The following is a 9,324-nucleotide window of genomic DNA, read 5'->3' as shown; positions in this document are numbered from 1 at the left end:
TTCAGAAAAAAATAGGAAAGGCCTTTGAGATCACAAGTTTATTTTTTTACATAGTTTGTTTTTGTGCCTAGAATGCTTCAGCTGTTGGTGCAGGTTTGGGTGGCACGGACTAACCCCTGGCACCACGGTTCCCCTCTTGGGTGCAGCAGAACCAGCCCACCCACCACAGTGCTGCTGTTCTTAGCCCTCCTCAGTGAAAAACTTGAGATATTCGTGCCATGAGATATTCAGTTCTGCCCAAGCACAGTGGCTGTGGGAACTGATCAGGTGTGTGTGTCACTGTGCACATTTGAGCAGAATTGGGGGGGGGGGCTCGGGGCTCCCACCCAGTGCCCAGAGGTCCTGGGCCGAGCAGCCAGCCGTCGGACACAACTTTCCCCCCCGTTTATGAACTGGTCCCAGGTGCCCATTCGTCGGGGCCTTGGGCCCGGCCACCCGCCGTGGCCACAAAGCTCTGTGAATCCGTCTTTTGTTTTATTTTAACTTAATGAATCATGAGAATTTACCTGTGGCCCATGATTTTGTGTGTGTGGTGCCATGTGGCAAGGAGGAGCTGGGGGGCTAGGGCGGTAGCGCAGTGGTAGGGTGTTGGCCTTGCATGCAGCTAACCCCAGACAGACCTGGGTTTGGTTCCCAGCATCCCCTGAGCCTGCCTGGAGCGACTTTTGAGCTCAGAGCCAGGAGTGACTCCCGAGCGTCGCCGGGTGTGACCCCAAAAAACAAAAACAAAGGAGCATCTGTGTGCCAGATGCCCCCCACCCCCTTTACCCCCACCAGGACGCTCTGGGGAACCTGGGTGTGTGGCTCACAGGGCCCGGCCCTACTACCCCATTTCCCATCTCTGGCAAAAGGCACGCAGTTCACAGCTGCCCCACAAGGTGGCAGGTTGGTAGCTTCGTGAAAAAGCGCAAAAGCGTTTGGGGAATGTCTCCTGGTCCCTTCACTCTGCATGAAGTGAATGAAAGGTGCGGTGCAGGGAGGTAAGTCTCCAGCGCAGGCTGGCAGTGGCATCTCCCAGTGGTTGGCACACATGGGGTGTGCTGCACGCGGTTCTAATTCCCTCTCATTTCTACTGCCTGTGCCTCCTCTTGAACCAGGCACATTTGCACTGCATGAGATGGTCCCTAGGAAACAGATTTAGGAGACTTGGTGGCATTTAAGAGAAAAATCCAGGGCTGGAGCAATAGCACAGTAGTAGGGTGTTTGCCTTGCACGCAGTCAACCCAGGATGGTTTGATCCCCGGCATTCCATATGGACCCCAGAGCCTGCCAGGAGCGATTTCTGAGCGCAGAGCCAGGAGGAACTCCTGAGCACTGCCAGGTGTGGCCCAAAAACCAAAATAGAAAAAGAAAAATCTAGGGCCATGAGCTGGAGTGGTAATACAGCAGGTAGGGTGTTTGCCTTGCACACAGCCATCCCAGGTTGGATCCCATAGGGTCCTCTGAGCTTGCCAGAGCCAGGAGTAACCCCTGAGCACTGCTGGGCATAACCTCCCCCCAAAAAAGAACAGAGTTTGGTCCCGGGTTTCGGCACCAAAAACAAACAAAAAGAACAGAAAGGAAAAAGAGGGGGCGGAGAGGTGGCGCTAGAGATAAGGTGTCTGCTTTGCAAGCGCTAGCCAAGGAAGGACCGCAGTTCGATCTCCCGGGGTCCCATATGGTCCCCCCAAGCCAGGGGCAATTTCTGAGCGCTTAGCCAGGAGTAACCCCTGAGCATCAAACGGGTGTGGCCCAAAAAAAAAATTAAAAAAAAGGAAAGGAAAAAGAAATAATGGAGCCGGAGAGACAGCATAGAGGTAAGGCATTTGCCTTGCATGCAGAAGGATGGTGGTTCGAATCCTGGCATCCCATATGGTCCCGGAGCCTGCCAGGAGCGATTTCTGAGCATAGAGGCAGGAGTGGCCCCTGAGTGCTGCCAGGTGTGACCCAAAAACCAAAAAAGAAAAAAAAATATCCAGGGTTGGAGTGATAGTACAGTGAGTAGGGCACTTGTCTTACACATGGTCAACCCAGGTTCTGTACCCTACCCTCTACCCCCTACATCATAGCACATAGGAATAATTCCTAAGTGCAGAGCCAGAAGTAACCCCTAAGTATTGCTGGTGTCCCCCCACCCCACAAAAAAAAAAATCAGGGCATGCGTGACAATAGAGCAGGTATGGTTGTTGCCTTGCAGGCAGCCATTGGGATGAATGTGGCACCGATATAGCCTCCCATGCCCCACCAGGACACATCACTGCCACCCAAAAGCTAAAAAAAAAAAAAAAAACCTCCGGGAAGATGTGTACACACTTTGCCAAGTTAGAGTGTAGCCAGAAGAGGGACCCCTGGATGGGCATTTCTCTGGGCAAGGCAAGCAAACCAATACCCAAATAGGGTCTGGTGGTGGTGGTGGTGGTGGTGGTGGTGGTGGTGGTGGTGGTGGTGGTGGTGGTGGTGTGTGTGTGTGTGTGTGTGTGTGTGTGTGTGTGTGTGTGTGTGTGTGTGTGTGTGTGTGTTGGTTTTGGGGCCACACCTGGCAATGCTGAGGGTTACTCCTGGCTCTGCATTCATATAGTCCCCTGAACCTGCCAGGAGCGATTTCTAAGGCTAAAGCCAGGAGTAACCCCTGAGCGCTGCCAGGTGTGACCCCCCCCAAAAAAAAAAAACAAAACAAAAAAAAGTTGGGGGCTGGAGTGGTAGCACAGTGGTAGGGTGTTTGCCTTGCACACAACTGACCCAGGATGATCACGGGTTTGACCCCTGACATCCTGACATGGTTCCCCAAGCCAGGAGCGATTTCTGAATGCAGAGCCAGGAGTAACCCTCAGCATTGCCAGGTGAGGCCCCCAAACCAACACAAGCACACACACACACACACACACACACACACACACACACACACACACACACACACACACACACACACACTGAAAGCACTAAGGACTTTATTTGGGGCGGAGAGATAGCATTTTTTGTTTTGTTTTGTTTTGGGGGGGGTCACACCTGGTAGCGCTCAGGGGTACTCCTGGCTCTAGCCTTAGAAATCACTCCTGGCAGGCTCAGGGGACTATATGGGATGCCGGGATTCAAACCGCTGTACTTCTGCACGCAAGGCAAACTCCTTACCTCCATGCTATCTCTCTGGCCTCGGGTCTGTTTTTTTTGTTTTGTTTTTTTGTTTTTTGTTTTTTTAAGGCAGCCAAGGAATCCAGGCTTTGTGCAGGATCTTTCCAGCATCTCTCTTTGCTGATTGGCTTAAAGCTCTTGTTTTCACTGATTGGATAGGACCTCTCATCTCTGCTGATTAGATAGAAGTCAGAAGCACAATCCCCGAATCTATCCTCCATGTTGGCCTCATCTCTGGTATCTCGGGGTAAGTCCTGCCTGGAGACAGGGCCCTTTGTGCAGAGTCCAGCCAAATTCCAGCACAACTCTCCTGTGACGGGGCTGGAGAGATAGCATGAAGGTAAGGCGTTTGCCTTGCATGCAGAAGGAAGGCAGTTCGAATCCCAGCATTCCATATGGTCCCCCCGAGTCTGCCAGGTGCGATTTCTGAGCGTAGAACCAGGAGTAACCCCTGAATGCTGCTGGATGTGACCCAAAAAAACAAAAAACAAAACAAAAAAAAAACCATACAAACAAAACAACTCTCCTGTGACAGCAGCCAGGTAGGTCCTGCTCCCAGAGTCTCCCCCTTTGAGTACACCCTACAGTCACAGGAGCCCAGGACTTTCTAGTGTGTTTGGACGTTATGGGCCCAGAGTGACCATGGTTTAGCCATGTAGCTATGCAATTAGTGGCCCTAGGTCTCCTGAACAGAGCTGGGGGACATGAGGACCCCCAGGCAGGCAGCTGTGGCTTCTCAAAGACCCTAAACCTGGATGTCTATTTCATCCTTGACAGCTTGTTCTTCAGAGGAAGTTCTCTGGGGAAGGGATCACTTGGCTGGGATGGGCCACCTGACTGGCCATCACTCTGGTCCGGAAGAGGAAGGTTGGAAAACCCCGGATGTGACTTGTATAGTAGACGGTCTCACCTATACTTGAGTTGGGGAATAAATTCTCAGACCCAGAAAGAGCATTGAGAGCAGAGGGACAACCAGAGAATGGCAGCAGGTACATAACATGGAACCAGGGGGCCAGAGAGATCACATAGTGGTAGGGCATTTATCTTGCACGCAGCCAACCCTGACGGATTCGGGTTCCATCCCTGGCATCCCATATGCCAGGTCTCCCAAGCCTGCCAGGAGCCATTTCTGAGCGAAGAGCCAGGAGTAACCTCTGAGCACTGCCAGGTGTGACCCAAAAATAAAAAACAAACAAACAAACATGGAACCAGGATGCATGTGGAGCTCTTAAGACTTAGCAGGCAGTGCTCTCTCAAGTGCTCTTCCTGTTGCCCACCGACTGTGTCTCAGTGCCCTGACAATGGCATTGAAGTTGTCGGGTGACCCACCGGTAGACTCCAGGGAAGCTGGGCTGGGCCACCTTCTGGCCATCTGTGTGGGGGACCATGGGCCGTGTGGAAAAGGCAGAATGAAGCGTCCAGGCCAGCCATTGCCCAGAGGCCTCCCCATAGCCCTGAACCCCTAAACACTCCTGCTCAAGTCTCACCCTCCTCTCCCAGGATGGTGGGGTAAAGAGGCTAGGGAGGAGGATGGAGCGGTGAGAGCTGGGCCCAGAGGCCTCCTAAGAAAGACCCAGGTTCTGGTGCTACAGCGATAGAGCACAATGTGGAGGGCATTGGCCTTGCATGCGGCTATCCTGAGTTTGATTCTCAGCATCCCATATGGTCCTCCGAGCACTGCTAGGAATGATTCCTGAGCACCTCTGGATGTGGCCCCCAAATTAAAAAAGAGTAAGCCTGAGGGGTTAGAGAGATAGCATGGAGGTAAGGCATTTGTCTTCCATGCTGAAGGACGGTGGTTCGAATCCCAGCATCCTATATGGTCCCTCAAGCCTGCCAGGAGCGATTACTGAGTGTAGAGCCAGGAGGAACCCGAGTGCCGCTGGATATACCCCAAACACTAAATAAATAAAACAAATAAATAAAAAAGAAAGACTGCCATGGGAACTCAGGGAGAGGACCATGCCATCCCGCCCCCAGGAAGGCGCCTAACTGGGACAGCACACTCCCAGAAGTTAGTCTGTCCAGGAGCACCCCGTCCATAAGCTGCTGTGAGTTTCCGGAGCGTGCACCTTTGTGTGTGCGCATCTTTAGGTACCACTGGGCTGAGACCTTCAGCATCTCCCCGAGACGCAGAGGACGGGCCTGGTTCCTTGTGGACGTTCCAGGCAGCAGCTGGGATGAATGGCACCGAGGCTCCCCGCTAGTGTCCTGCGAGCCTCCTTTCCGCTTATTCACCAGCTGCAGCGCCCACTGGGTGCTGTGCGAGGACTTGAGAAGAAACCGCACCCGCCTGCCAGCTCATCTGCCGGCTGACTCAGCGCCCAGGCCCGTCTGGCTTCCCAGCCCCAGGCCAGCTGCACTACAATCGCCCCAGTACTGTCTGCGGCCCTCAGAACCTGAACAAAGACCCCCTTCCCCATCCCGCATACACACACACTCACACACGCATGATTTCTCGTGTATCTGTGTGCGTGGGCACATGCATGGGGCCAGCCATCAATTCCAGTGTTCTGCTCGGGGTGTCCCCCATTCCTTTTTTTTTTTTAAGCCACACCCGGTGACACTCAGGGGTTACTACTCCTGGCTGTACGCTCAGAAATCACTCCTGGCTCGGGGGACCATGTGGGCTGCCAGGGATAGAACTCAAGTCCGTCCTGGGTCAGCTGTGTACAAGGCAAACACCCTACCAATGTGCCATCGCTCAGGCCCCATCCAATTCCTCGCCTGGGGCCTTTTCTCCAGGTTTCACTCCTTCCTGATGAGCGGATTCAGGGCCACGGGGTTCCCACAACTCCTCACCCTGCAAAGCCTTTAAGGCACATGGAATAAAAACAGGACCCAGCAGCATTTTCTAGAATGTCTGCTTTCCCACCCCCCAACCCCCAGACCACTGCCCAGGGTTGCGGTGGGGGACAAGTGGACAGAGGCAGTGCCGGGGTCCGAACCCGGGGCCTCCCATCTGCCTGCACCACGTCTGTGAGAAATCTGTGCCTCTTGTGTGAGGACCTTTCCGAAGCCTCATTTCACACTGATCCATGTTAAGGAGGGAGGAGGGCGAGCCCTTTTCTGAGGTTCGGCAGTGGGCAGCAGTGAACCCTTGAGGGACAGTCTGGGGGGACATGTGCCAGCCACCAAGGGCCCTACTAGGTGGATCTGTGGACAAGAAGCCCAGGGCCAGTCTCACCGTGGCCTAGCAGGGGCTCTGTGACTTTTCCTAAAAACTTGGAATTATATTTGTTTGTTTTTTGTTTCGTTTTTGGGCCAACCCAGTGATATTCATGGGTTCCTCCTGGCTATGTGCTTAGAAATCGCTCCTGGCTTGGGGGGATTATGATGGAACTCCGGGGATCAAACCCAAGCCAATCTTGGGTCAGCCACATGCAAGGCAAACCCCCTACCTCTGTGTGCTATTGCTTCGGCCCCTGTTTTTTGGTTTTGTTTGTTCATTTATTTTGGGGGCCACACCGGCGCAGCTCAGAGGTTACTCCTGGCTTGCTCAGAAATCATTCCTGGCAGGCTCAGGGGACCATATGGGATGCTGGGAATTGAACCTGGGACCGTTACAGGGTCAGCTGCATGCAAGGCAAATTTCCTACCACTGTGCTATTACTCCGGCTCCCAGAATTATCTTTTTAATTTATTTTTGGTTTTAAACCACACCTGGTGACTTACTTACTTACTTACTTACTTACTTACCGGTTTACTTACTCCCAACTCTATACTCAGGGATCAATCCTGGCTGGTTCCAGGAAACATATGGGATACCGGGGATTGAACCTGAGTCTTCATGTGAAAGTCAAACTCTACCTGCTGTACTAGCACTTGATTCTCCCCGAATTTTTTTGTTTGTTTGTTTTTGGGTCACATCCGGCAGTGCTTGGGTTACTCCTGGCTCTATGCTCAGAAATTGCTCCTGGCAGGCTCAGGGGACCATATGGGATGCCGGGATTCGAACCACTGACCTGCATGCAAGGCAAATGCCTTACCTCCATGCTATCTGCTATCTTCTGGCCCCAAACTTTTTTTTTTTTTTTTTTTTTGGTTTTTGGGTCACACCTGGCAGTGCTCAGGGGTTATTCCTGGCTCCAGGCTCAGAAATTGCTCCTGGCAGGCACAGGGGACCATATGGGGCGCCGGGATTCGAACCGATGACCTCCTGCATGAAAGGCAAACGCCTTACCTCCATGCTATCTCTCCGGCCCCCCCAAACTTTTTTTAATAATAAAAATAAAGCTTTTCAAAATTGGTGTCATCTAACTATAGCCTTGACAGGAAAACAAGCATATTTAGGGCCTATCTTTAAAAACAAATAACAAAGAAAAGGAAGTCATCCCCAAATGTTTCTTCCAGGGCCAAAACGATAGTATAACAGGTAGGGCGCTTGCCTTACAGGCTGCCAACCTAGGTTTCATTCCCGGTGCCCCATAGGATCCCCCAATCCCTACTAGGAGTGATCACTGAGTACAGAACCAGGAGTAACCTATGAGTGCTGCTGGTGTGTGAAGGAAGGAAGGAAGGAAGGAAGGAAGGAAGGAAGGAAGGAAGGAAGGAAGGAAGGAAGGAAGGAAGGAAGGAAGGAAGGAAGGAAGGAAGGAAGGAAGGAGGGAGGGAGGGAAGGGAGAAAAGGGAAGGAAGGGAGGGAGGGAGAGAGGGAGAGGGGAGGGAGGGAGAGGGAAGGGAGGGAAGGAAGGGAGGGAGAGAGGGAAGGAAGGAAGGGAGGGAGGAAGAGAGGGAAGGAAGGGAGGGAGGGAGGGAGAGAGGGAAGGAAGGAAGGGAGGAAGGAAGGAAGGAAGGAAGGAAGGAAGGAAGGAAGGAAGGGAAGGAGGGAGGGAAGGGAGAAAAGGGAAGGAAGGGAGGGAGGGAGAGAGGGAGAGGGGAGGGAGGGAGAGGGAAGGGAGGGAAGGAAGGGAGGGAGAGAGGGAAGGAAGGAAGGAAGGGAGGGAGGAAGAGAGGGAAGGAAGGGAGGGAGGGAGGGAGAGAGGGAAGGAAGGAAGGGAGGAAGGAAGGAAGAAAGGAAGGAAGGAAGGAAAGAAGGAAGGAAGGAAGGAAGGAAGGAAGGAAGGAAGGAAGGAAGGAAGGAAGGAAGGAAGGAAGGAAGGAAAAACCCAAGCAAATAGGGGCCAGAGTGATAGCACAGCGGTAGGGCATTTGCCTTGCAAGCAGCCGACCCAGGACCAACAGTGGTTTGAATCCCAGCATCCCATATGGTCCCCCAAGCCTGCCAGGAGCAATTTCTGAGCACAGAGCTAGGAGCAATCCCTGAGCACTGCCGGTGTGACTCAAAAAGCAGACAAACAAGCTTGGCTCCCTGGAGCAGGAATGAGACAACGTCCATTAAGGCCACTTTTCCTCTGCATCCCCTGTAGCCTGCAGGCCTGTGTGAGTGTCCGGAGGCTGGCACAGGGTGCACACCCCCCTGGGCAGGGAGCTGGTGAGTCAGGGCCAGGCCTCCTCCCAGAAGAGGCACACCCTGGTCTGCAGCTCGCTTCACGCCCCGGTGCCTGCTGGCCTCGCTGCCGTCTGACCTGCTCCTGCAGACGAGTGCGTGGGGTGAGCTGACCTCTAACCCCACATGGACAATGGGAGACTGTGAGCAGGTCTAGAAGGAAGGACCCAGCTGGGGAGATCGGGCCCTTAGAGAAAATAGGAGCCACTCTGGGATCCTGTGGGACTTTTGGGTTGTAGGTCACACCTGGGGGTGCTCAGGGCTGACTCCTGGCTCTGCACTCAGGGATCATTCCTGGCGGGGTGACGGGGTGCTGAGAATAGAACGTAGTTGACCAAGTGCAATGCAAGCAAGTATCTCACCAGCTGGATTGCTCAAGCTCCACTTTGCTTCTTATTTTATTTATATTGGGGGAGGGGGGGACTAGGCCACAACTGGCAGTGCTCGGGCCCCAAGAAAAATTGTTTTAAAAAAAGTTTTCCATGGGGCTGGAGAGATAGCATGGAGGTAGGGCATTTGCCTTGCATGCAGAAGGATGGTAGTTCGAATCCTGGCATCCCATATGGTCCCTAAAAACTGCCAGGAGCGATTTCTGCGTGTAGAGCCAGAATTAAGTTCTGAGCGTCACCAGGTGTGACCCCAACTCCCCCCCATAAAATAATAATAATCCTGTTGGTTAGTTCCCATCAAGTTTCTGGCCCAAGGTCCAGGGTTTGACCACCTTTGCCCACAGTGCCTGGGGTGGGATGAGGGCAGCGACTCCCACC

Source organism: Suncus etruscus, chromosome 13, assembly GCF_024139225.1.
Source record: "Suncus etruscus isolate mSunEtr1 chromosome 13, mSunEtr1.pri.cur, whole genome shotgun sequence".
NCBI classification, from domain to species: domain Eukaryota; kingdom Metazoa; phylum Chordata; class Mammalia; order Eulipotyphla; family Soricidae; genus Suncus; species Suncus etruscus.
This window is presented reverse-complemented; position numbering follows the sequence as displayed.